General features: G+C 40.4%; 1 long non-coding RNA gene across 1 annotated transcript in view; it reads right to left on the reverse strand.

Moving 5' to 3' along the window:
- Positions 1 to 18,387, reverse strand: part of LOC132371452 (uncharacterized) — a 60,674-nt gene extending 42,287 nt beyond the window's left edge. Inside the window, exons 1-4 of the long non-coding RNA XR_009504848.1 lie at positions 18,048 to 18,387; positions 5,213 to 5,388; positions 3,451 to 3,614; positions 3,178 to 3,335 (exon numbers count right to left, since the gene is read on the reverse strand). This is a non-coding gene — a long non-coding RNA (uncharacterized LOC132371452). The remainder of the gene's footprint in view (positions 1 to 3,177; positions 3,336 to 3,450; positions 3,615 to 5,212; positions 5,389 to 18,047) is intronic.
- Between the last annotated feature and the right edge of the window lie 8,780 nt (positions 18,388 to 27,167).

Raw genomic sequence — 27,167 nt, forward strand, 5'->3', positions numbered from 1 at the left:
CACACTGCAGGGACAGTATGCAGGTAGAAATGTGAAAAGGACTATTCCAGAAAGAGATTGTTTTATTTACTTTCTTTCTTTCTTTCTTTTTCTTTCTGGCTGCATCAGGTCTTAGTTGCGGCAAGCGGGATCTTTCGTTGCGGTGCGGGCTCTTCATTGTGGTGCGCAGGCTTCTCTCTAGTTGTGGCGTGTGGGTTTTCTCTCTCTAGTTGTGGCGTGCAGGCTCCAAGGTGGGTGGGCTCTGTAGTTGTGGCGCATGGGCTCTGTAGTTTGCGGCATGAGGGCTCTCTCCTTGAGGAGCACAAGCTCAGTAGTTGTGGCACGTGGGCTTAGTTGCCTAACAGCATTTGGGATCTTAGTTCCCCAACCAGGGATTGAACCCGCGTCCCCTGCATTGGAAGGCGGATTCTTTACCACTGGACCACCAGGGAAGTCCCTAGAAAGAGATTTAAACCTTGACCAAGAAATGTGGGTTTTAAGAAATAAAAAGCCAGGAATTGAAGCCCCAGATACTGAAAAAAGTTTGTTGTTTCGCTCCACCTCTCTTTCTATAATATCTTGGTTTGGAAAGTAAACTTGGTCTGTAGATAAGCTTTGGTTCAATCATAAAGGAGCCCTCAGAGAATCTCTCTGCCCAACCCACTCACCCTATTATAGAGAATATCTATTGTTTTCCCTCTCAGAATCAATTTTCACCTCATCCTAAGAACAGCCCCTAGATATCCTTTTAGGCAGCAACCTCTCACAGCTTAGAAATATCTGAGAAAATAAAACCAGTGCTCAGCTGGTGACTAAAAAGAAGGCATGTATGAACTGCTTTAAGGCATGATATGAGTTTAAGTGTCAGTATCCCACTGGAGAAAGATGTTGTTACACACTATCTTCCCCTTGCATTAACTGGTTACTAATCTTGCTTTTATCCCCCAGAGTTTTATTGACTGTTATTAATAGGATAGCCCTTTAAAAATAATTCTGAGTAGCTAAAATGATTTGCCCTCCAAGAAGAAACAAGGAACTGCTTTCTTCTCTCTTTAATATGAGTGTTGTTCAGGTTAAGATGGAGACGTATCCACCTACAAGGGACACATCCCTTAGCTGCTCCTCAGGCTGTTGCTCTGAAGATAATTTCACACGCCATATTTCGGACACCATGACCTTGACCCCAGAATGACTGCTATCATATTTTGACAAGATTTCTTGTTAAAGTATTCACTCTTCAACCCCAGATAATGGCTTTTTTAAGGTACATCTCCTTGTCTGTAATAATGGTTAAAAAGAGAAAAAAAGAAAGAACATTTTCTTCTTAGCTATTCTACTCTCATTTTCCACATTTATAAGGTAAGAGAACAGACAAGGTAATTTATAAAGTTTCTTTGGCTCTAATAACCCCAAATTTGAAAACACACTAAGCATTTCAGTTGGCAGCACAGCCAGGTAGAATGACCTCTCATCATGCTACCATTCAGAGACAGCAAAGCTGTCATTCAATGTGTAGATGAACTGGCACAAGACAAGCTGACATTGTCTCACCAGGACTTGCAGATAGAACACCAAAATCTGAGATCACAGTGCATTACAGAAATGAGTATCTGTGGAGCAAAAGTGCCAGGATTCACAGGCACTTTGAATGGAGCTGAGAGGTTAAGTCTCAGATGGGAGGGGGCTGTCATCTTCTCTATAAATGTGAAGCAGTTCTTACAAATCCCATTTAGCAAAAAGACATAATCGTAATGACATTTCCTATGAATCCTATAAAAGACACAAAGCACAGCCAGCCCCTCAGTGTCTTCTATTATAATATGAGTGATTTAATGAAATTTGAAGTTGACAGTAATAGTCTCGTAATATGACATACTTTAGATCAATAAAACAAAGGTGAAACGAAATAAAATCTAAAGCATATGCCTGGTATTTTAAAGTTACATACTTGCAGCCTATCACAGGAGTCAATTATTCTGACAATTGTATTCATGTATAATAGTGCATGTAAAATATGCACAAAATTAAAGGTTTCGACTTGAACCATGTGATAGGGACTGAATATGAGCCAGTCACCCAAGACAATACAGCAAAGACAGACACTTCATGCCATTGATTACTTACAGTTTCCAGGGGATACAAAATATGGACTGGATTTTCCTTCAAAATGTATATAGAATTCAACCACTTTTTCTCCATTTCTATTGTTAATACCCTAGATAAAGCCTCCACCTTCTCTCATCTGATTATTGTATAAAAGCCACCTTTTGGACACCGTGTCCACCCTGGTGCCCTGTATCTATTTATCGCACAGCCAGACTCAAGTTTAATGGTAACATAATTGAAAAGAAAATGAGGACTTTAGTTGACTGAGAAGCTCAGTAATATTGTACAAGCGCTAGAAAAGTTTCTGAGAACTTATTATTTTATTATTTTTGAGAACAGTTATTATTTGTAAAATATAATGATCATAAAAAGGGAAGAAATAATTGCCCCCTTTACTATGCTGGTAAAAGTAGGGTAGCACACCCTGAGAGGGTCACTAACCAACAAGAATTGATCAAGATAAAAATGAACAGAATATTGAGAAGGAACAAAAAGCTGTGTCACATGGGGCACACTCAACTCTCACGAGTTGAAGAAATTTGGGACATTCACGCACAAGAAAAAACTCCCACATGATGGAAAGAAATATGGAAAAAGGAGACACTAATGGCTGCCTTCAAAAATATGAAGGACTGCCATGTAGAAACAGAATTAAATTTGTCCTGTGTGACAAGAGAAAAATCTAAGATAAATTGGTGGATGTTCCAAGATGGTGGATTGACTCTGTATAGGCAAGACCTATTCAACAATCACAGTTTTCCAAAATTAATAGCGGCTCCAAGAAATGTTCACACAAAGTCTGACCATAATCCATCGCTTCACCTGAGTTACTTCTGCACCTTCCTCCTACCTGATCTCCCATCTCCAGTTCCTCTCCAACAGCCTAAGAAAACCATTCAAAATACAGAACTGCTCTGATATTCCCCTACCTAAAAGCCTTCAAAACAGTCCATTATCTTTAGGATAAAATCAAAACTCCTCCCTCACCACTATACATTTTCAGCCTCCTCTTTCACAGTCCTGCCTTTGTACTCTGGACTTCAGCCCAAATGAACATTTCCCAGATCCTTGAACAGGACGTGCTTCACTCACCTTCAGACTTCAGCTCTCATTAGTGTCTTTACATACAGAACGATGACTTCTCCTCAATGTCTGGGTAAGTTCTTGTCCTTCAGTTCACAGCTTTGGTATCCAGCTCAAATATCCTTCTCAGATGAACCAAGCTAAAGTCACGCTCAAGCTCATATAAACTAACAAAAGGAACAAAAGCACAGCGATCTTTTTAAAACATAAACCAGACCACCTCACTCCCTGCTCAAGTCCTCCAGTGGCTTCTGATCACATTTAGAACAAAATCCTCCTCACCATGATCTGCAAAGCTTCGTGGCCTGACCTCTGGCTCCCTCCGTCCTCAGCTGCTCTCTATCAGTGCTTCTCTCTGCTCCAGCCATGCCAGACTCCTTGTTGTTCCTTGAACATATTTTGCATGCTCTTGGCCTCACAATCTTTTCACTTGCAGCTTCCTCTACCTGGAACAAAATTTTCCCAGATATTTACATGAGTTGGTCCCTCACTTCATTCAGAATTCTGCTCAATTCTCACTGCCTTAGGATATTTCCCTCACCAGCATCGATCAAAAATAGACCTCTCACTCAGCCATAAAAAGAAAAGAAACTGAGTTATTTGTAGTGAGGTGGATGGACCTAGAGACTGTCATACAGAGTGAAGTAAGTCAGAAACAGAAAAATAAATACCATATGCTAACACATATATACAGAATCTTAAAAAAAAATGGTTCTGAAGAACATAGGGGCAGGACAGGAATAAAGACACAGATGTAGAGAATGGACTTGAGGACACGGGGAGGGGGAAGGGTAAGCTGGGATGAAGTGAGAGAGTGGCATGGACTTACATATACTACCAAATGTAAAATAGATAGCTAGCGGGAAGCAGCCGCATAGCACAGGGAAATCAGCTCAGTGCTTTGTGACCACCTAGAGGGGTGGGATAGGGAGGGTGGGAGGGAGATGCAAGGGGGAGGAGATATGGGGATATATGTATATGTATAGCTGATTCACTTTGTTATACAGAGAAACTAACACACCATTGTAAAGCAATTATACTCCAATAAAGATGTTAAAAAAAAAAAAAGACCTCTCCACACACTTTCCCTTTCTCTTTTATTATTTCAGTTTATAATCCGTATCACTATCTGACCTCCTACTACACATTTTTGCTTGAGTATTATTTCTCTCCCCTAATACAAATAAATGTAAACTCCATGAGAAGAGACAATGTCTTGTCTTATTCTCTGTATGCTCAGCACTTAGAGCAGTGCCAAGAAAATACTAGGCACTCATTAAATTTTAATATAACGAATGAATGAATCACCCTGCTTTTCTACATAGCATTCATCATTATCTGAAACGTATCCTATTCATTTCCTCTACTGTCTGTTTTCTCTGTCTCTACCTTTTCAATAGAATGTAAGTTCTATGAACCCTGCAACTTTATCTGTCTTGATCCTCAATAGAACAGGGCTGGGCAAGAAAGAACAAAATGACAAAATAGTGAGTGAACTTAAATGACACATTCTTAGAAACATTCACTGATAAAGTAACATGTTTCTTATCTGTTCTTACCATAATATCCTGTGCTTCCTTGGTTACAGCCCTTGAACTTTACAGAAATGCTTATTTCATTGGCTGTATTTCCCACTAGACTATAGGCTCAGAGAGGTCAGGAACTTGTCATTTTCTTCACCAGTCATATCCCCAGCACTTATCATAAATCCTTAGTATAAAAAATTTCATTTTATAACTGTGTTCATGCAAAGAAGGAAGGGGGTGAAGGAAAGGACAAATGAAGAAACAGAAGGAAAGATGAATAACTTTTTCAGAGGACTGTAAAGATTATTCAGGATCTAAAGTGATTGAACAAGATGACCATTGAGGCCCCTGAGTTTTTCCCAAGGGGAGCCCTAAAGGAGCTACAAAAGAATAAATTTATAAATTAAGGCTCTAAATTAGATTCTAAGAAGCCAGTTGGAGTCTAAGAATCTAAACACTTAGCTTCCCGTAAGACATTTGTCACTGGGACACTGCTCACATTAATGTCAAAGACATACCAATCGCTTGCATCAATAACGTTCAAGTAGTACAAATATTTTTGTTTGTAGGTCCTGGGAATTCTGTTTCTTTTTCTCCTCAAATCTGTATTTCTCTTCCTGTGTCTCCACAGCATGTGATCTTTATATATATTTTTATACTTGAAAGCTGTTCATTATCTCCTTATTATAGTACTCTGCAATAAAATAAAGGAATTTATTTTTAATATTCTATTAACACAAGGCTATACATTTTCTTTGAATGAATAATTCATTAAAATTAGTACTGATATAAAATTAACAAAAATAATCTATATAATAACATATATAAATTTAAAAGGTGAATACAAATATAGAAAGTTTATATAGAGAAAGTAAAATTATAAATACAAAAAGGAAAACTTTATTGGGTCTATACATCTTAATGAGAAGAAGAAATTTATCATGTCTCGATTAGAGGAATCATTGAACAGTCCCTCTGCCTGCTGCTCTGCAGGCTTTGAAGTCCCAAGGTCAAGTCTCATAATAAGATTCCTAATGGGTGAATGTAGGCTTTTCTTCTGCAACATGGGCAAAGAGGTTTTGTGGAAGGGCAGGTGGCAAAGGGAATATCTACCTCAGACAACTGCTCAGGTAAATCAGCTTTAGAAAACAGCACACATGAAGGCAATTCTCTGGAAGATGGTTCCTGTAAAATGAACCACCAGTATACCCCGTGGAAAGTCTCTTAGTACCCTGGTCTGAGGATCACTGGCTGGCGTCACAGTGATGCTCATCTGATGCTCTGCTTCTCTTATAATCATTTCCTCCCTCAGCAGTGTCTCCCTCACTCTCTTCACTGCAATTTATAGCCTCTCTACTGAATTTCAGACCAGCATTCCCAGCCCCTGGCAAGGCATTCCCACATGCACACCTATCTGATAACTCACACTCCACTTGCCCCAAGATAAAATTATCCCTGTCTCAGCCCCCAAAACAAGTTACACTATCTCTTATATTTTCTATTTCACACAAGTGGCATCACAGATCTTCTGGAAACTCAAGTTAAAAACATTCATTAACTCTGAATACTGAATCTAATGAGAACTGAGGAGACAGTTAGCTAATTTTTGGATAGCCAGACTAATGAAGCTCAGCCAAGTCATCATTTGAGTGGTCTTGGAAGCTGGAAGTAAAGAAGGTGTATCTCCTTCCCTTGAAGACGAATCCTAACAGATGAGATCTCAGCAGGTAGAGATAAGCTGGTTCCTCTAATCATGGTCAGGGATCCCTCTAGAGTAAGCCAGGGGACCTTGGTTAAGATGCAGCTTCTTAATTTGGTTCTAGTAAATTAGAGCAGGTCATAAGTGGGAAGGATATAGTTACTCCATCATTCTATCCCAGAGGATTGCAAATCCAGTGTGATTGGAATATATTCCAAAGGAAGCTTTTGTTTCTTGCTTTATTGTGTCAAAGAGGGCTTTCCCATGTTCCTTTTTCATCTCCAGAGTTAAAATACTGGTCATGAGGAGAGGTGATTAAATACCAAGAATGCCAGTTTGCTCTTTGAGAAGTTAACCATCCCCTAGTCCCAAGGTCTTGAAGAAGGTACTGCAATGAACTAAGGTGGGGTTTACTTCATAGCACCTACAGAGGAAACTGAGAGGTTTTATATACAATCTCAACATAGGAAAAGGGAGAGGAGACACTGAACTGTAAACAGAGCCCTACTAACTAAGCAAGTAGGATGGGAACTTGAGATATGAAAATACTTAGGTGCTCTGGACTAATATTTTGTTACCCCCTATAAGGACTAACCCACAGGAAGTATGACTGGACAACGATTGCTAATGTGACTATTCCCACAAATACTGCTATAGATGTACATTATACAGAGCTCTTTTCATTTCAAGAGGGAAAAAATCAAATTAAGTGAAAAGAAAAAAATGATGGGACATATTAGTTCATGTAACTGGAAAATTCAGGGGTGCATCAGCCTCAGACACTGTTAGACCTAGAGGCTCAGGCTGCCAGTGGTTTATTTTTCTTCCCATTTTCCAGTTCTGCCCTCCTCCTTAGTCAGCTTCATTCTTCGGGCAGCCTATTGAATCCAACCAAGGAAAGGAGGGGAAACAAATGCTGGCAATTCCACACTATGATCTTTACAGCTTGTGATACACAAAGGAAGAAAAGAGTCTACAACCAATCCCCTGGAGGGCATCTGACTGACACAGTTTTGGACATGTGCATGTCCCTGAACCATTCATTTTGGTCAGGGGAACAAGGGAGTCTGATGGCCAATCCTGGAGCCCGTTTATCTCTGTGGCTAGTTGGTGATGGTGTTAGCCCCACAAACTACCCGATACACATTTTCCACAGGAAGAAGTTCTGTACCAAAGAGAAAGGGAAGGGAAGGGGAGGAAAACAAGCTAGAAAAACCAAGCTGTAACTATCAGAGACCCTTGTAGGCATGTTCTCCATTTGCTGGCTTGGTCTTTTCCTTCTCTGCTTTCAGAGATGGGTTTTCTCCTGCCAGATTGGTTCCTCTGGATTTTGTCTTTCAAAATCAGTACATAAGAGAGAATGGGGAGAAAGAAGAGAGAAAGACACAAGATGTGCAGGGGTGTAATTTGGCAAAACTTTGAGAAGAAAGAGGCACAGAGTTGGGATTATGTGAGGAAAATGGATGAGTGACAAAAGAAGTATTTAAAGTATTGCTTTAGGTTATGTAATGCTTTTCATGTGGTTGAAGCAATATTAAGTAGAGAGAGAGCTCTTCTGAATCACTGTTGGGTTTCTAAATCATTTCTTTGACTACTTCAGTAAGATTAGATCCTATTATACAGTAGTGTACAAATACTATATTCTGTTAGTGTTTACACATCTATCTCCCCCACTAGATCAAAGTCTCCTTGAAGGTAGTAGTTATATCTTATACATTTCCATAGTGTTTTGCACACAGAAAGGACTCAAAAGTGTATTTGTTAATGAGTGATTTTTTTTTTTTTGATTCTCAAGGCACTCCAATAAAGTGGTCCTTCAAATTCTTAAAAATCCTAAAGATGGTGTTTCCATGGCCTCTGATTATAACCTTTCCTTTAAGTAAACAAGAATTCCCTTTGTGCCTTTCATAAATTCATTCTAAGGCATCTTCTCTCTTCACCTAAAATCGAGATAGTTAAGGCAGTAATCTTTCAACATCACAGAATCAAAGTAAGTAAGGCATAGAAGAGAACTTAAAATATTGAAACCAACTCCTTCATTTTACATAGAAGGAAATGGGATCTTTTTTTAGTTAAATTATTCGTTCACCCATATAGTTATTTAGTGCCTAAATCAAGGATTTGAGTTCCAAAACTTCAGTTTCCGGACTATTTCCACACATCATCTTGCCTCCTAAACATTACACCTTCTTAAAGACATGTTCAATCCTCTTCTCCTCATACTAAATAGGTATAATTATCCTTGCCTTTCTCATAGTTCCCAATATAAAAAATGTGTGTGAATAATATGACGTAGTACAAAAACATAGCTTTAGATTCTGACCAGTCTTGACTCTTCTTTCTTGAAGTTATATGATTTGGCGAAAGTTTATCTATAAAATAAATGTAGGGCTTCCCTGGTGGCGCAGCAGTTAAGAATCCGCCTGCCCATGCAGGGGACATGGGTTCAAGCCCTGGTCCGGGAAGATCCCACATGCCGCAGAGCAACTAAGCCCGTGCACCACAACTACTGAGCCTGTGCTATAGAGCCCACGAGCCACAACTACTGAGTCCGCATGCCACAACTACTGAAGCCTGCGTGCCTAGAGCCTGTGCTCTGCAACAAGAGAAGCCACCGCAATGAGAAGCCCGCGCACCGCAACGCAGAGTAGCCCCCATGCACCGCAACTGGAGAAAGCCTGGGCACAGCAACGAAGACCCAACGCAGCCAAAAATAAATTAATTAATTAATTAAAAATAAATAAATAAAAAAATAAAAAAATAAAATAAATGTAATAATACCTATAGTTACCAGATATCTATAAGGTACAGAATCATAAGCATTGGTCAATATAAAACACCTAATATGTCATAGACCCTAAACATGTATTAGGGTTTGCTTTTTCTTTTTCTGCCAAACAACAACCCTAAACATGTATTAGGGTTTGCTTTTTCTTTTTCTGCCAAACATGTATTAGGGTTTGCTTTTTCCTTTTCTGCCAAACCATAGCCGAATAACATTTATGAAAAACACTGCAACATATAGAAGCCTATGCCGGAGGTTACAATTTTAGCTCAATGAAGAAATTGCAGTTGGAAGTTGGAATATCAAGAGATTTAAGTACTATATGTTAAATTAACCATTCTTCAAGTTCATAATACCTCTTGGCTAACTCATAGCCCCATAATACTAATGAAATAAAATATTCCTTTAAATTTATTTTTATCATGAGAATGTATTAGCACCAAACAAGTACAGTAGCCCAGACCACAAAGTACTCAGTGGGGTCTTACAGGATTTCCTTAAAAGACAAAGTTATTCTGTCACCGATAGCAGTAGAGATTAGAAACTAAGTAACAACTCTCTTTTTCAAACATTGCCACGTAATTTACAATACCATGGCAGCAAGGAGAGCAGTCTTGTAGATACAAAGTAATTTGATAAAATAATGGCTGCCATTTTTCTACTGCAATAGCTCTGCAACATAATTTATAGGGACCATACTTCTCCACTTCTTGATGACAGGTAATGGAAAAAATTTCAGCAGCAAACCTTGATAGCAGGCTAAGACCATTTGGATCAGTATAACTAAGTCATTTTTAACTGTTTTTTCAATTATCTTTTTTCAGCTTTTATCCCATTTCATCAAAAAGAAGGATAAAGGTTGATGAAAAAAAAATCTCTGTTCAAAATGGAGATTTTTAGATTAAAAATAGCTGTAAAATGATTTTGACTCTATATTGTATGGATATTGGTTCATTTTCTACATTGAGATGACCATAAATTAGTCTACACTTTATCACCATGAATACTAAAAGATGCAATAGAGTTACATATACAGCTCTTCTGAAAATGAAGATCATGGCTTTTTTTTTTAATTGATTCTGTGCCGTATGCATTTCAAATAAGTCCTGAAGTAATTTAAAGATTATCATGGAATGTAAAATGTAATATTTAAGAATAAAAGTGAAACAGACTACCTGAAAGATGCAAGTGGAATATGACTTTTTAGCACCTGAATTGAGTTGATTAAAATTCTTGAATCCTAAATTTAGCTGTTGAGTTTCTGGAATCAAAGAATATGAATAATGGACAATGGCAGCAACTTTGACTTTTAGCCACTCACACCATCCTTTCCCTCACATTTTGTATGAATCCTAATTTCTTCTTTATTATTTCAGCTACTCTTTGTATGGATCTTACCTTGATTTTGGAATTATGTGGGGTAAAATGATAAATGGATAAGTTAGATCTTTAATCTTTAATCTTCCATACTAGTGACAGGTCAGGATACCACATCTCCATACAAGATAATAGAAAAAAAAAAAAAAAGACCATTTAAACACCAAAAGATGAAATTTTAAACTACTGAATAAGTTAAAAAGTGACCGATTATATTTTATACATTTGTGGTAAATATGAAAACTAAGATTATGCTATTGATGTTCAGCTGTTCTTTCTAATAATTGCTAAGCATAAAATTGAACTTCTTAGAAACTTCTCCTAGAACAAGGCAATATACTCCGTATTTAACATAGTCAAAGAAGCTACCATTATTTTTGGTATAGTTGAAGGACAACTATACAATCCATCTAAAGAAACTATTCCAAAATATTTAGATAAAAGTCCACATGTTCATGCTTTCAACAAATAGGAACTTCGGTGTTCTGGGCACTATTCTAGAAGCAAGAGATTCAATAGTGAAGCTGCCTTCACTAAGCTTCCTTCCATTCTAGTAAAGGATATAAATAAAAATATATCTGGAATACAATGGGCAAGCGCTCTGAAGAAAAATAAAGCAGCATGGAGAAGAGAAAAATGTAGGTAACATTTTAGATAACTAAATTTTAGATAATATAGACTAATACTTGTCAGTGTAATTAGAGAAAGCATCTTTAAGGAGAAAATTTTGGAGCAAATCCCTGAATGTGAATATCTAGGGAAAGAACATTCTAGCGGGCAGAACAATATGTCCTAAGATCCTGAAGCAGGATATTAGAAAGGAGTCCTAAGGTATAAGCCAGGATAACACTAATTAAAAATAGAATTCCATATAGTTTTACATCTCTCCTCTCTCTAATTGGGTTTTGACAGCAATGTTTTAAAACTGAGTAAAGAAATAATGATAGTCTGAGATCAATTTCCTGGCCATAATTAGGCCAATATATAGCTGCTGAATGCTGAGAAAAAAGGATTCTGATAGGTCAATTAATTATTAAATAGACTTTAATCATCCTTGGCAATTTTCCTAGTAATATGAAATTGCTTTGCATAGTGACTAATAATAAAACATGTGCTCTTGAATTATGCTTCTCATAAAACATACAGTTTGAGGAAATGATAATTCAGTTGTTTCTAAGCTAACAGAGTTTCAAATGTGTGTCAAAAACTGTGTCCATAATTTTGAAGTAATAAAGTGGCTGCGTACTGGAAGAAGCATAAAAATAGAACTAATTTAAGAGTTTGGCTATTAGAGATCAGGGCTCATCACTCAGGAAATATTTTGTGTGGTTTTTCTGCCATGTGATCTTCTCTTGGGGTTTTTTTCAACTGGACCAGCGAGAAATTCTGAGGGAAATGAGGCTGAACTAGCTTAACTATGGTGAAGGCACTGATGGATAGCATGTGAAGAAAGAAACATGTCATGTGTATACCTTACAAGAACTCTCAAGGAGAATTTATCAGCAACTAAAATTGTTTTCTTCAATACCTTAGTTGGCCATCTCAAAAACAAAAACAAAACAACACCAAAAAAAACCCTCCAGCCTGACTTCTGTACTACTTGTCAGATAATTATTTTACCGAAAAAATGTACACTCAAGATTTTTTGTTCTCAGATTAACCATAGTCGTTGTTGTTGTTTTAAATTACCCTCACCCCTCTCTCTCTTTTAATCCTGATTTTTCCTTTATCTCTTGACTCATTCTACTAACTCTTCCTAACATTTGAGTGTACAATTTTCATTCCAGATAACTTTGAGAATATAAAAATACCCAGCTAAATGTCTCTGAGTTATTCCTTGGTTAATCTGGGCGTTGAAAGGTTGTTCTTAATCTTCACTGATCCTTCAAGAATCTGATGAAAGTTACTGAATCCCTGCCCCCTAAAATGCAACACATCCATTCACATAAAATTGTACACAGACTCACAGGCTTCCTGAAGCATCTCCTTGTGTCCACATAAACTAAGGCAAGAGCTCCTGCTGATCTGGAGTTATAGACTTCTCTAATGCCACCCACAAAAAGCTTTAGATCCATTTACAAGTCAGACAGACACAAACTTAACCTTGAAGTCATTTATAAATATTAGCCTTTCTCATTCTGCTCTAACATGAAGCCATACAATGAGCACAATGTCTCTACCTCTTTCATTAGCTTGCCTTGAATATGTGATAAAACCTGCCTCCTTAGAGAATGCAATGTGTTTAAATTGTTAAATAAGCCAACTAAGCCTTTGAGTGGCTTCTATTGACTTGCTCATGACATTGTCAAGATAGTTTTGCCTAATAGTTCTAGTTTCCTATGGGATTTTACCAAATAATAAAGTCAATATAGGGACGTCCCTGGTGGTGCAGTGGTTAAGAATCTGCCTGCCAATGCAGGTGACACTGGTTCTATCCCTGGTCCAGGAAGATCTCACATGCCGCGGAGCAACTAAGCCCGTGCGCCACAACTACTGAGCCTGTGCTCTAGAGCCCGTGAGCCATAACTACTGAGCCCACGTGCCACAACTACTGAGGCCTGCGCACCTAGAGCCCGTGCTCCACAACAAGAGAAGCCACCACAATGAGAAGTCTGTGCACCACAGTGAAGAGTAGCCCCCTCACCACAACTAGAGAAAGCCTGCGCAGCAACGAAGACCCAACGCGGCCAAAAATAAATAAATAAAATAAATTTTTTTTTTAAAAGTCAGTATTATCAGCTCTGTTTCTTTAATCAAGTCTAATTGTGCCATATCTACTCTCTGTTTCTCATAATTAGAATCCTTCAGACAGCATCACATGAAAAGTATTATCAAAAACCAAGAAATTCTCCAAAGAAAGAAAAAGATCCTCACTGCACCTAGCAGACTTATCTCTCAAAGCTTCACCTGTCCAGTTTGGCAAATAACCAGCTTGATGATGAGACATATAAAATTTAAATTGGAAATGATCCTTTTACATGCTCAACAATATTATTATACCTTATTGAAGAAGTTCAACAAGTTGGCATTGAATGTACATTGTGAATATGTGCCCACCTTAAAGTTGAGATCAGATATCAACTCTAAAAATGCCGAAACCTACCTTGCTTGGTAATTTTCCTTGAAAAAGTGAGTAATTTTTGTGCTAATGCTTAGAAAGAATCCGATTTGTTGAAATTGAGTACATGCTAAATAATCAATGTGTGTGTCCTAAGAACTATTCATTGCCAAACTAGTCTGGCCCTTATTTAAGTCATCCTTCATAGGTATTCTGCATCATTCAATACCTAATAAAAAATAATTGAGATAACCACAGTACAAAAAGCACTCAGCCAAGTCACTTAGCAAAGCTCAATGTTCAGGAGCTATTCTCCACAGTTTCAACATGTGTTGTGACAACTTTTATCTGACTATATTTCCAAGAATGATTGTATAGCAAACAATCTTGGAAGAAAAAGATAGTGTCTCCCTCTCGGCAGAGAACATGTCTTTAGTGATGAGAATAAGTTTTAAAATCTCTCCCTCTGGAACAAATTTTGACAAATTGGCTAGCATCTTCTTTATGATACTGAGACTCAGGATTCCTCAGCTATGACACAGACCCACTCTGTGCACACTGTTTATCTAGATCCTTCCACATCACTCCACAGGATTTAGGGGACAAGGGGAACCAATAAGAACAGGAAGCTCAAGCTTCTTGCTGTGCCTTGAATAATAAATCCTTTGTCTCTGATCCCGGAGTCTCGTGTCTTCTGCTAGCATTTTAAAACTGTGGCCTACTAACTTGTTATTTTGCAAGCAGGGTAAAATCTCAGACTCTTCATAGTTCTTGACACTAAGCTAAATAAGCAAAGCCAATTGGGATAGAAACTAATATCCAGGGACTTCTGCATGTGGCCAAGAGAGAGAGCCAAATTTATCATCATGACCAAAATAACTATAACCTAAGAAAAATATATGAAAACAATGCTGTTAAGACGTTTGGACATCAGTCAGTGTACAACAGTGATCTCTGAGAGAGGGGAAAAAAAGTGCCTGCATGAATTTCCAGTCTGCAAGAGAAGAACGCAGGAAGAGCCCATCAGTCTCTCTAAGTTAAAGAGATAGAGTTGAGAAACCTAGGCAATTAGAATTTGCAAGGCAGAGGACAAGATAGGAGGGAGTTGGACAGAGAAAGAACTCCAGAGATGTGGAGAGAATTCTCTTCCTGTCATCAACTGAGTACTGATCAGAGCACATGTATGAAGAAACTACCAAAGGCAGAGAAAAGAACTCCCCGGAGCTCACACAGGGCAAGGAATCATTTGTGTTCCCAATAGCCAGAGTGAAAAAGTGATGGAGAACTCAGAAGAGTATTGCCTCAGTAGTGGGGTAAAATTATCCCCAGACTAAAGACTTCTCTGGATCGACCAACACCTCAAAAGGATCAAACTATTTCCAAGTAACTTAGCTGCATCCCAGAACAAAGTTCAAGAATATTTATAAGAACATGAAAATATATAGCATGCAACAAGGTAACATTCACCATGTCTGGCATCTAATCAGAAGTCACCATACACCCAGACGTTCTTTTTCTCTTCCAACCCTTCTGCCTCCTGCTGCTCCCTCTTCCCCAGCAAAGGAAGATAAAAAGAAATCAGAAGTATTATAGCTCCCTTTAAGAAGAAACCTATTACAGGGAGAGGTGAACCGTCCTCGGTGCTTACTTACACACCCTGGACCTGAGCAGAACTTAGAGCCTTGGCTAAGGAATTTCCCGACCTGAATCAGCATCCACTGGGATTTGCTAAGGAATTTGAGTTAACCATCCAGACCTATGAGCCTTGATATCAATCAGTATTTACTTAATTGGAAATTAAAGGAAATTCTCACCCCCCCAAAAAAAAAGTCACCATACATGCAAAGAAGCAGGAAAATATAACTCATAAATGGGGGGTGGGGACATATCCAGGGATATTCTTCCTATTCAAACTGTGGGTCACAGACCAGCAGCGTCTGTGTCACCTGGGAGCTTGTTAGAAATGCAGAAATTCTTAGTCCCCACCTCAGCTCTATTGAATCAGAATCTGCATTTTAATAGGATCCCTTAGGAGATTAAATTCACATTAAAATTTTATAGTCACAGAACTAAAACTCAGAAGTCAGGGGAGTCAATCTAAGGAGTAACTTAGAAAAACTGCTTGCTCAGAGACTTCTATAAAGAATATGTATGTGGAAAGGAATATTTATTAAGCATATCCTAGATTCTGGATATTTTATTTCCTAAAAATATAATAAAGTAATATATGCACTTGTTTAAAAAATAAAATTCTAGGGCTTCCCTGGTGGCACAGTGGTTGAGAGTCTGCCTGCCAATGCAGGGGACACGGGTTCGAGCCCTGGTCTGGGAAGATCCCACATGCCGCGGGGCAACTGGGCCCGTGAGCCACAATTACTGAGCCTGCGCGTCTGGAGCCTGTGCTCCGCAACAAGAGAGGTCGCGATAGTGAGAGGCCCGTGCACCACGATGAAGAGTGGCCCCCGCTTGCCGCAACTAGAGAAAGCCCTTGCACAGAAACGAAGACCCAACACAGCTAAAAATAAATAAATAAATAAATAATAAAAATAAAGGAATTCCTTAAAAAAAAATAAAAATAAAATAAAATAAAATTCTATAATAGGTGTTTTAAATGAAAAGTAATATCCCCCAACCCACCTTTTCCAATCTGAACTCTAGCTTTGAAGAAGTGATCACTTTTAACTTTTTTGTTGTAGCTCTTCTAGTAGTTTAGTTCTTTAATATTTAAAAATATGCTTACATTAAAATCTCTTGCATCTGTCACATCTGACTCTCTGGTATGAAATATAAAGACAGCTTATTAATAGTATTTCTATTTCTTCTCTCTAGCCTCTCCTAATTTTTCATAGTTATTATCAATTTTTACTATAACTTTACTATACATTTCTACTGGACACCTATGTAATCTTAAATAATTAGTATGTATAATATTTCTTTTTTTCTTAAAAATAACTGCATCCTTTGATGGCAGTAATACAATTATTGGGTTAAGAGACCACAGGAGAAAGGGCAGGTGACATTTCTGGAAGACAGATATGGAATACAGAAAGGGGGGGAATAGGGTCATGTGACAGTCACTGTAAAAATACAGTGCATTCTATAGATACCTGCACCATCAACTTTCAACTGTGAAATAGTATTTACACTTTTGTTACAATCCTGGTTAGAGAACAATTTTTCTTTAAAACCTCAGCCTGATAGCAAATGAAAACCTCAGGTGAATTCATAGTCCCGTGAGGTGCTTAGGCTGAAGATTCCAAGAGGCTGGTTCCAGCTTCATCCACAGATTTCTGTTTTTAAAAGGTATTGAGTTTTGCTTTTACAAAAGAAAATTCCCAAAGGAGGGGAAAAAAACCCAACCATAGCCACAGTGTGTATTCTTTCTTATCTTACAAACACCAAGGGCTACAACCCTCTGCTTCAAGGCCAACACTCGGGGCTGAAGAAAAATCTCACTAATCATTGTTTAAAAAAAAAACAAACCAAAAAAGACACAAAGACAAACCAAACCAACCTGATCATGGCACACTGACCTTGAGGGGCTGCCCCTCCCGCCCTTGCTTCTGGTCACAAACTCGACCTGGGGGAAGGGGGTTTGGTATAGGAGCCTCGTTCACCTGCCACCCCAAGGAGTTGGAAGGGGGAACCCTGTGGCTGGCATACCAGGTTTCCTCATAAATAGCAAGGAAGAGTCAGGGGCCTTAGCGAGGTGGCTGAGGCGGTGGGATGAGGAGGAAAAGGCAGGAGACAGCCGGCAAGTACCGACACACAGGTGGGAAGGACCCCCGGCCTCACAGGCCTCGCCCACTCCCCTTGGGCTTGTCTCCCCAGGCCACAGCCACAGGGTGGGCTTCCTCTGGGGCTCTGTGGACAGCACTGGACCTCAGCCACGCCCCGGGGGAGTCCACTGCAGGTATCTCTGCCCCCTTCCCAGTTCCAAGCTCCCCACTCACACCAGGAACACCAGTCCCTCTCCTGGAGAGGGCCCAGCAGCCCCAACTAGTCTCCCACCCTTTCCTCAGGCCTCTTTCCCAGAAATATCCACAAATTCAACACCGTACACACCTCTGAACCCATGCACCTGTCAGCTTGACAGAACACCAAACACACCAAAACCACGGGCCCTAAAGATATGGTGCAAAGAGATGCAGAAAAAGCAGAAACACTGCCTAGAACCACACCCAGGGTTCCCACCGTCAGGAGCCTGGTGGAGCGGCCACACCACCCATCCTTAGTTGTCCCCAGAGGGGCCGGGGCTGGCACACGGGGCGCTCTGGCTTCTGAGGAGCAGGACAGACACCGGCATGAGGGGAGAAAGGCACGGGCGGCCATGACACGCCAGGACAGGACAGGCGTTAATACTGTTTCCTGGAGGCAGCTCTCGGGGGGGCGCTGCCCCACACCAGCCCTGCCACCTCCAGGTCCATCTCTCACCCTGGAGTCTTCTGATGCAGGCTGGAGGGTGCGGGTTTAAGGATGAACTCTGGAAGAAGGATGGCAGGAAGGCCCATGTGTGAATGCAGACGAGACAAGCAGTGGGAAAGGACTCCATTTCTCCCATCTCAGGCTCTTTTCCTTCTTTCTTTGACATTTTTTCACTTCCACTGGCCCCTGAAGCGGGGTCATCACGGCCCACGCACTGCAGAGGAGACAGGGTTCCAGAAATGCCTGGACCTGCTTCCGTGCGGGTCTTGCCCGCCATCTTGGCTCCATTTCATCTTGCTCATGCAACATGGGGTGAGCAGCGTTCGGTGCCTTCTAGAAGCTTGCTGTTCCCTTTTTCCTGGGGGAGGATGCAGCAGAGGAGGAGGAGAAGGAGGGCACATGCTTTGCCCAGAAAACCCACCAGACCCCCAGCCACCAGACTGCGACCCCAGACTTTAGGGAGTCTCTGAAAATCAGGCCCGTTCAGGCGGAGTGCCAGCTGGGACTGAGGCCCAGGGGACTCACAGCTGTTCACATGCACAAGTAGGTTTTCTCAGGCAGGAGCCCAGGAGCCCCGCAGCAGAACAGAAGTGAAGATGGTTATATACAATTTATATGTTTCAAAGAAAGTACTACTTTAAAAAAAAAAAGGAGAGAGAGAGAGAGAGAGAAAAGAAAAGAGAATAAGAAAAAAGAAAAGAAAAAATACCCAATGCCCCTCCCCCCAAGTTTCCAACTCTGGGTGCTTCCCTTAAACATTGCCCTGGGAAGGGTGCGGTGCAGGAAGCCCTCGACTCCGGCTTAGCGCTATTGGCAAAAGGGGTAGGCAGTGGAATCAAAGCCTTTAAAAGCATCGTTCAGGGACCCAGCGTCCTGCTCACCTTCGCGGGCCGGTATGTTTCCAGCAAATGTGCTTCCGGCGCGGGTCTTGGGCGCCTGTTTCAGGAGAAGAGAGCCGGCATGGGGAGGTTGTGCACCCCGGGCTGGGGCGGGGCGCCCTCTGGTGGCAGGTCGCCCGTGGCGGCGGCGGGGACCGCAGCGGCCTCGGGTAGTTCCGGTTGTAATTCGTCCATCTGTCTGTGAACTTGGCCTCGCCCCCTTTCGCACTGGACCTCCGAAATTCAGGCTGTTCCAGGTCCGACTTGCAGGCACATGGGGCCTCCTTGGCCTTGGCGGCTGAGCTCTTGCGGTCGCCCTCGAGGCCCTTGGGTTGGCGTTGGCATCAGCAGTCGGCTCCGTGGCTTTGCCACCCAAGTTGGGAGTCCTGGGGTCCTAGAGGCTGATGCGGCTCAGCACGCCGCTCCTCCTGCTCCCGCTGCCCCGGCCCGGGCCGCGGGCTGCCAGTACGCGAGGGTCAAAGGAGGAGGTGACTGGGGGGCGAGGAGGGGAGTGGGGGGCAAGGACTCCTCGGTGGGCCTGGCGGCTGGAGAGGGGCGCTTAGGGGCGGCCAGGCTTAGCAGCCCAGGAGGAAGCAGCAGTCAGCTGGTTTCTGCAGCAGAGGGTCGGTGGGTGTCTTTTTTTCACAAAGTTGTTGGTAATGTTTCTGGAATCTGTGGGATAAAGATATTGGCACCTTTTCTCATCTGTTAGCTATATCTTTACCTTTATATTGTTAAGGTCGATAATATTTACATTTTATTCTGTTTGCTTTGTCTATAAATTGATTATTGAAATTGAAAATCCACAACAGAACTTACGTTATTATGACTACACATCATTTACTGAAAGCCAAGAAATGTGCCAGAATTCAGTATTTGTTGCCCTAGTACCCAGGTCAAATGGATTTCTCAAAACCTGCCAATTTGTTTATTTGCTTCATATTTGAACTGTGGCTTTCTTACAGAGGTTCGTGTGTGACCTGGTTTTATCAGTCCTTATATCTTATTCTTATTCTTATTATCTTATCTCTTATTATCTTATCTTATTCTTTCTGAATATACTAATTGGAAGTTTGGAATTTATTGTTTGTATTTGTTTTAAGCTATATTTTGTCCTCTGAATTAGATCTTTTTCTTCTGAGATGTTTTCCTGCTGTTATATATATATATGTTATATATATATATATATATATATATATATATATATATATATATATATATATATGTCTTTTTTCCCTTACTAGGTCTCTTCTGAATAGGAAATTTGACCAGGAGCCCTGTAGTAGAGAGGACTTGTCATCCGATAGACTTCACTTTAGGGTAAAGGGTAAGGAACCAGGCTGTAATAGGAAGAGAACCCGAATGCCAGAATAGCAGCCCAAATTCTTTCCAGGCAGTTTGTTTAATTTCTGTGGAAAAGAATCTTCTGGATTTTCTTGTCAAGGGTTAAATATTGAGTCGTCCACAGTCTGCCTGCCAGAGAACAGGAAAGGGCAAAAGAAAGGGAATTGGGAAACCAAAGTATTTTTGTTCCAGTGGGCACAGCTTTCATTCCCTTATGCTTATTATTTGCACACTTTCCCATTCCCACCCTCTATACTAACCCACTAAGGTCTGGGGTCTTTTGAGTGGTTCCGCCTGACTTATTCTGGCCTCTACCCCAACTCTGCTGGCTGCACCAGCATGCTCCTATCTACTTCATCCTCCAGAGAAGGAGTGAAATATCCTCTCAGCTGTTGCTCCCCTCTTCAGCACTAAGTAAACTCTGTTTCTTAGTCTTTAACATTTTATTTGAGTCTTGAAAGGAAAAGGAGATTAATACATGTGCTCAATTAGCCATCTTGAATGTGAAGCCAAAACCAGCATTTCACATACATTATTTCATTTCGTCCCAATATAGCCTCTAACCACAAAATAAGGACTTGCTTATCATCAGCTTCTGACCGCAAAACAAGGTCACATTTCCTTTGTGTGTGCAAAGTTTGGATGGTATGATTTTCACCCCACACAGTGGTTTGACTGCTCTGCTCATTCCTGGGAGAACCCAAAGAGGAGGTCTCAGCTGCTCCCAACAGCAGTCTGCCTGCCACGGCCATCTTCTTGCACCCAGAGAGTCTTCCTGACCTGAGCTACCCCACTTGTTCATGTGTGCTGCTGGAACTACTCCAAGAAGCCTCACCAGTGCTCTGTAGCAGCAGCAAGTACATGCCAAGGTCTGGCCCTGGGTGCTGCCTACAAAGGCTCTCAGAGGCTCAGGGTGTTGTCTGCTTCAGCTCCTCAAAGTATCAGAATATTGGTGGTCTTCTTCACTCAGCACCATGCCACTCTTTAATACTCAAATCCAAAACAATTCTGCCTGTACCCAGAACCTCATAAAATCTAACAGTTCTCTCAGCTTCTTCTTCAGCCCCTCTCTGGGAGCTCAAAATTTTAGTCCCTGGAACCAGGCGAGAAGTTGATACCAGTCTATCCTCTTCATTATCATTCTCACTCCTTCCTGCCCTACCTCCCCACAAATCCTCCCTCATCTCTCCCTGACATACATGAGAGTTCTCATAGATGTCAGTAGATGCCAATAGATACTGTTGGTTCCTATGTGACTTAAATGGGAGTCTTATGTGAGTTAAATCCTAACTCCTATAAGAACTAAATGGTACTATTACCAGAGTTATATAGATATTATTTAAAACACAACTGTGAATAATATGTATATATGTTTTATATATATAAACTTATAAAAATATACATATAAAACAAACATATGAAATCATCTCAGATTATTTTTAAGTTAACTTGAAAATGAGCATTCATTATGTTCTTTCCATTTTTCCCTGTAATGGTATGTGGTTCCTCAACATAGCTTTTGGTATTTGCTTCAAATTGCTGATAAATACTTAACTTCATTTTTATATTTAAAGAAAACTTTGGTAGGGTAGATTTCTTAAAATCTCTTAGTTCAAGACTTAAAATTCCATCCTAAGACCCAAATTACACTCCTCAGAACTCAGAATTCCTGAGAAGCATGTCACACTCACCAATGACAGCAGTAAAATAGAGGAAGCCTGTCATACCAAGACAGCCCAACAAGCCCTTTTAGAATCTGCCACAATGTTCGGAAAGGGAGACTAATACATCATATGATAAAATGGATATGTTACCTGACTCCTTTTTAAGTCTGAACGGACTCAATCTTTAAACAACCATCTATTCTGTTTCTACAATGAAAGAGCAGACCGTGCTGTCGGTAGTATATGATATTACCATAAAGAGAGAAATGTGTGGTAATGATCGCCCTGAATTTGGCAGATAAAAAAGTGGTAGCTCCCCTTCCCCCAGAAAATAACAACCTTAAATTCTTTTTTATGCTAGAAGAAAAACTCATGGGTTTTTTAATGCCTAGTCGGTTTTCTATGTCAACTTGACTTGCAAGGGTAGACTTATTTCATTGCTTGAACTAGTTCTCATCCCCAGTATTGAATCTCTGCTCTAAAAAGTGTTTTTCTGTGTTAGCCTGTAATTGTAACCATTTCTGTGCTCCTGGATTATCATCCTTGACATGAAATTTGTGCTTGATAGAGATAATGCTCTCCATTTTTTTCCACATGGGCAGTTCGGTTCCTTCCCTAAACAGAAGGATAATTAAAGGAAGGAAGACATGAAAGAAACGTGTCCAGGGCAAGGACCTCCTCATCAAAGAGATTAGACCATATTAAGAATACATCAGCTAAATGTAATTTAGAATCACGTTTCAAAGGAGGCACACAAACGCAAAGCCTCTTTCAAATGGCTACAGACTGCATGTAGACTCTGTCTAGATAATTTGGAAATGCAAGTGATCTGTCTAAAAGGAGTTAACTGCTCAGCACAATCCAGTACCACTCCTGGAAACCTATTCAAGGTGTATGCCATCGTTTGCACCAAAAAGCAAGGGGATGCACTTGGGGTCATTCTTATCTCATATGCAAATACAGACCACAGAAGTCTACAAGCCCATAACACTACCCCAATGAATAAGTATTAACCATGCTTGGACAAAAACATTGTTTATGGTAGTCAAATGGCTAACTCACTCATTCTCCACCCACATCTGCAGACTCAAGAAGAATGTTCATTTCTCTTATCATTTGAATAGAAAACCAAACTCATATTTCAGTAGCCAAAATACAGGTTCCCTTTGGGTCTCAAGAACCATCATTAAAACTGACACTAATTGGTGTTATCGCTGACGGCACAGAGTGATAGGTCAGGCTCTGCAGAAGAAGCACAATTTATCTCTGGGACAGCACGCCAGCTTACTCATGGATGGGGAAATTCAGGTAGCCCCACGGTGAGCCAGCCCTTGTCATTCATGCTCCGTGAAGACAAAGGATGACAGGACTTTTGATCCAGCATTTCCTCCAAACACTGTTTTCTCTCTTTGTCTCTGTGCACAATGCCTCCCTTCCCAAGCTGAACTGATGAGTAGGAATTCAAAGGCAATGAAAGCTTGCCTCTGATCAGTGATGCATGCACGGCGGTTGCTGAGGCCCACAGCAGTACTCAGCCTCATGTAGGTGTTATGACAGGAGCTCAAGACTGTGATGCTAATGAAGCCCGTACAACAGAACGCATTTTTCAACCCAAAGAAGCACCACCACCTGAGTGATAGGAATATTCTTGGGTTCCACTGTTGCTCACTCATGGTGTACATGGAAAACTCATCCCACTGCTAATTCTGTTTTATTTACATCCTTCCTATCTGTTCTTAAATAGCATCTGGCTTCTTCCCAGCATAGTCCTCATATTCCATACCTATATAACTGCTGTTGAACTGTAATAGTGTGTTAGAAAATTTGCTTTACAAATCCAAAAGTACATAAACTTTTATAGTTCCTATTTGCAAGAAGAAAAGAACCTGTTCCTATTAGGACATGATCCAGAATGTTCATCTTGAGACAATTTATATACAGATGTAATCATTAAGATAACCAAAGAAATAGCCTTTAAAAAAAAAAAACCTTCCATGTACAAAATGGAGATTTTTTGAAGTAGGGAAAGGAAAGGAGAATAATTTCAAAAGCAAGTATTGAGCAGTCACTGAAAAAAAAAAACAGAGATGCATGAAGGGATCCATAATAAATGCATAAATATAGGGTAGTACCTTGAAAAGAAAAAGTGTAATAAATCTGTATATATACCTTTTTTGCTTTAACTTGAGCCATAGAATAGCAGAGATTTCACAGGTCATTTTAGAAGTCATACTATTCATCCCAGTGCCTCTCTATATAAGATAGCAGATGAGAGGTATGAGATTCTATAGGGTTTACTATATGTTTCCAGTCTACTGCACAAGCTTTGGGAAGTTGGAAGTTATGTCCTCATTATCAAAATCATGTCATTAATGGGTGGGGGGGAATAAACAGAACAAGTTCTACTTCTCCAAAATAATAGCCAGCTAATCAAATTTGGAAGAGGATTTCACTTTCAGATTAATTGTCAGGTATAGGATCATGCTAAATCCAAAGATGGAGAGAGAAGGTCATATTGAATTTGTGTGTCTTGGACTCACCTACTCAGAGACCATTCAGAGTAGAAGTTATAGCGACATGTAAAACCATCATCCAAATAAAATAAAGTAACTACAACAGTCAGGAATGCCTAAAAGCATGAAACTCATGATAAGACACACAGTGGAAATTTATATTGAAAATATCCATTAAAAAAAAACTATTGGAGAGAAACATATCTGACATTCTACATATGTGAAGAATAAAAGTGACTTTTCAAATATGGTTATCAGCATAGCTGGATTAGAAATTTCACATTACTCAGTAATAGATGAAAATTAATAGTATTATGTTACTTTAGTAGCAGTATCTAAAACAAAGAGAGCTGGCATTCTCTATGAACTTCTTAGGCAAAAACGAGGAAGATGTAGGAAGTGAGATGTTAAATGCCTTTTACTAAACTCTTCTTTGGCATCCCAAACAGCCCCTTAAACATCATTTAGTAGATCCTTGCTGAGTAATGATAAAGTCGTTAGAAGGGCATAAAAAGCTCTACTAAGCAAGCTAAACTGATTTCCCTCAGGCAAGGAAAATTATAGATTCTAAGTTTCAGGTCAAATCTTAGTGATCAGAATTCAACCTCTCATTTTTCTGATGGAAAAATTTAGGCCTAAAGTGGTAAAGGATTTTCCCCCAAGGAAAATTCAGTTAGTCAACTAGAAATGTCCAGTCTTTTCAGGGATTCCAGGTTTCCTTTGCTCTCACTGTCTGTCAGGACCCTGCAAGATACTGCCAAATACAAAGGTAGTATCCTTGCCTTCATGTGGCTGATTATCTTTGCAGAAGGTAGAATATTTAAAATAGCTACTATGGACTGAATTGTGTCCCTTCAAATTTCATATGTTGAGGCCCTAACTCCCTATGTAATGTATCTGGACATAAAATCTTCGGGGGGCAATTAAGGTTAAATGAGGTCATAAGGGTGGGACCTTATGAAAAGAAGATGGATACCTCTCTCTCTCTCTTGCTTTCTCACTCTCTCTCTCTCTTTCTGCTGTGTGAGAATACAGCAAGAAGTCTGCAAGCCTGAAAGAGAGTGCTTGCCAGAAATTGAATCCTGCCAGAACCTCGATCTTGGACTTCCCAGCCTTCAGAACTCTGAGGGGGAAAAAATGCTGCTGTTTAAGCTACCTAGTGTATGGCATTTTGTTGTGGCAGCCCAAGCTGACAAACACAACAGCTACAACAATGTGTAGTGAAAGAGAGTGGACAGCACTCCCAAAGGCTTCAGTCTAGACCCCAAAGGGAGCAAGCACCATGGCCACAGGTATCCAGAACAAGACACTCCCTGATGGTGCAGAGAGCTGAGTAGAAAGGGCAGGACTTCAAGGGAGCAAGAAAGAACAGATAAGACAAATTGCCCAATCTCAAAAGCAGACCCAAATGAAGCACTAATGACAATGCTTCCAGTTGAAGTCTTCAGGTCAGACATCCACTGGTGGCATGAACTTTTATTGACTTCTTTAGGCAGACACCCTGCTAATACAGCAGTGATAACTCAGACGTTGTCCCTGCCCACAGGATCTCGCCTGGACAGGGGAAGAAAATCTGGGCAGGTTGCCGTTGACCTGAGTGTTCCCTGAGAACCCAGTGAATTCTACAGATTGGCCATTTAATGTCTCTGTCCATTTTCTTCCATGCTTTGCACCCTAATGACAAGAACTTCTGATAGTTTTATAGACTTTTGCTACAAGCTTCCTGACAATGTCACCTTTGAGGAAGAGGCACTAAATAGGCCACAGTCTATAAGAATCCATCGCTGTGGATGAGATCTGAGGTCATGAAAAAAGTCTTTGTGTGTGGATCTGGCTAACCAGGCTGGCCACTTTGCTTGTGACCAGGCAATCAATGTGTTCAACTCAAGAATGGATGGCTAATCTGTCTACCTCTCAGCCAAAGAAGTCCAAGACGATATTGTCCTCCAGATCTCAAAAGGAGAACCTTCAGAAAATCACCTGTGAAGTGGAGTATTTGGTGGCTGCCAGCCAGAAATCACCATTGAATGAATATATCAAAGGCTACCTTGCTGTCTAGCATCTAAAAAACCCATTCTGATTGGACCCTAGTGTTTGGGAAACAGGGTCTAGATATGATCTCTGTCCACTATGTCTCTAATGAATGCAGCCATCCAGGAGGTGGATATCAAGAGCAAGTTTCCATATTGCAATATGCAGCCATGGCATTTTCAATGCTTGAAGTCAACACTGTGAATGTTAAGCCCTTAGTCACTCATCTGTTTCCTCTAGAGAGAGCCCTGGAGACCTTTAATAAATCCATAAAGGAACTGAGGTTGAAATCCAGGCTCAAGTGCAAACCACAATAGCCAGAATCACTGATGCTCTGCCCTCATCCTCACCCTCTCAGCATTTCAGAGATTAAATGTCAGATCAGGGTTGCCTCTGATGAAGAAACTTCTAATTAATGGTAAAGAATAAATTGATGTAGTGCATTATAACTTAGAGAGCCTTATACAGAAGAGGTGGTGTGCCTTAAAAACATAAGTAGGGACAGCTCTGAGAAACTTGTAGGCAGGATGAGGTATTCATGCAAAGTTGAGCAAAGAAGATCAAAGAAAGCACATGCTGGAAACTCCCCTTCCTCCTAGGCTGCCTTAGTTGGGCAAGGAGGGGAATCTACTATTAGGATTCCTGGTTCTACCATGTCTGTGGCCAGGGCGGGATATTGGAGGAGAGATCAGTGAGTTG

The sequence above is a fragment of the Balaenoptera ricei genome, chromosome 9 (genome assembly GCF_028023285.1).
Source record: "Balaenoptera ricei isolate mBalRic1 chromosome 9, mBalRic1.hap2, whole genome shotgun sequence".
Taxonomy (NCBI): Eukaryota; Metazoa; Chordata; class Mammalia; order Artiodactyla; family Balaenopteridae; genus Balaenoptera; species Balaenoptera ricei.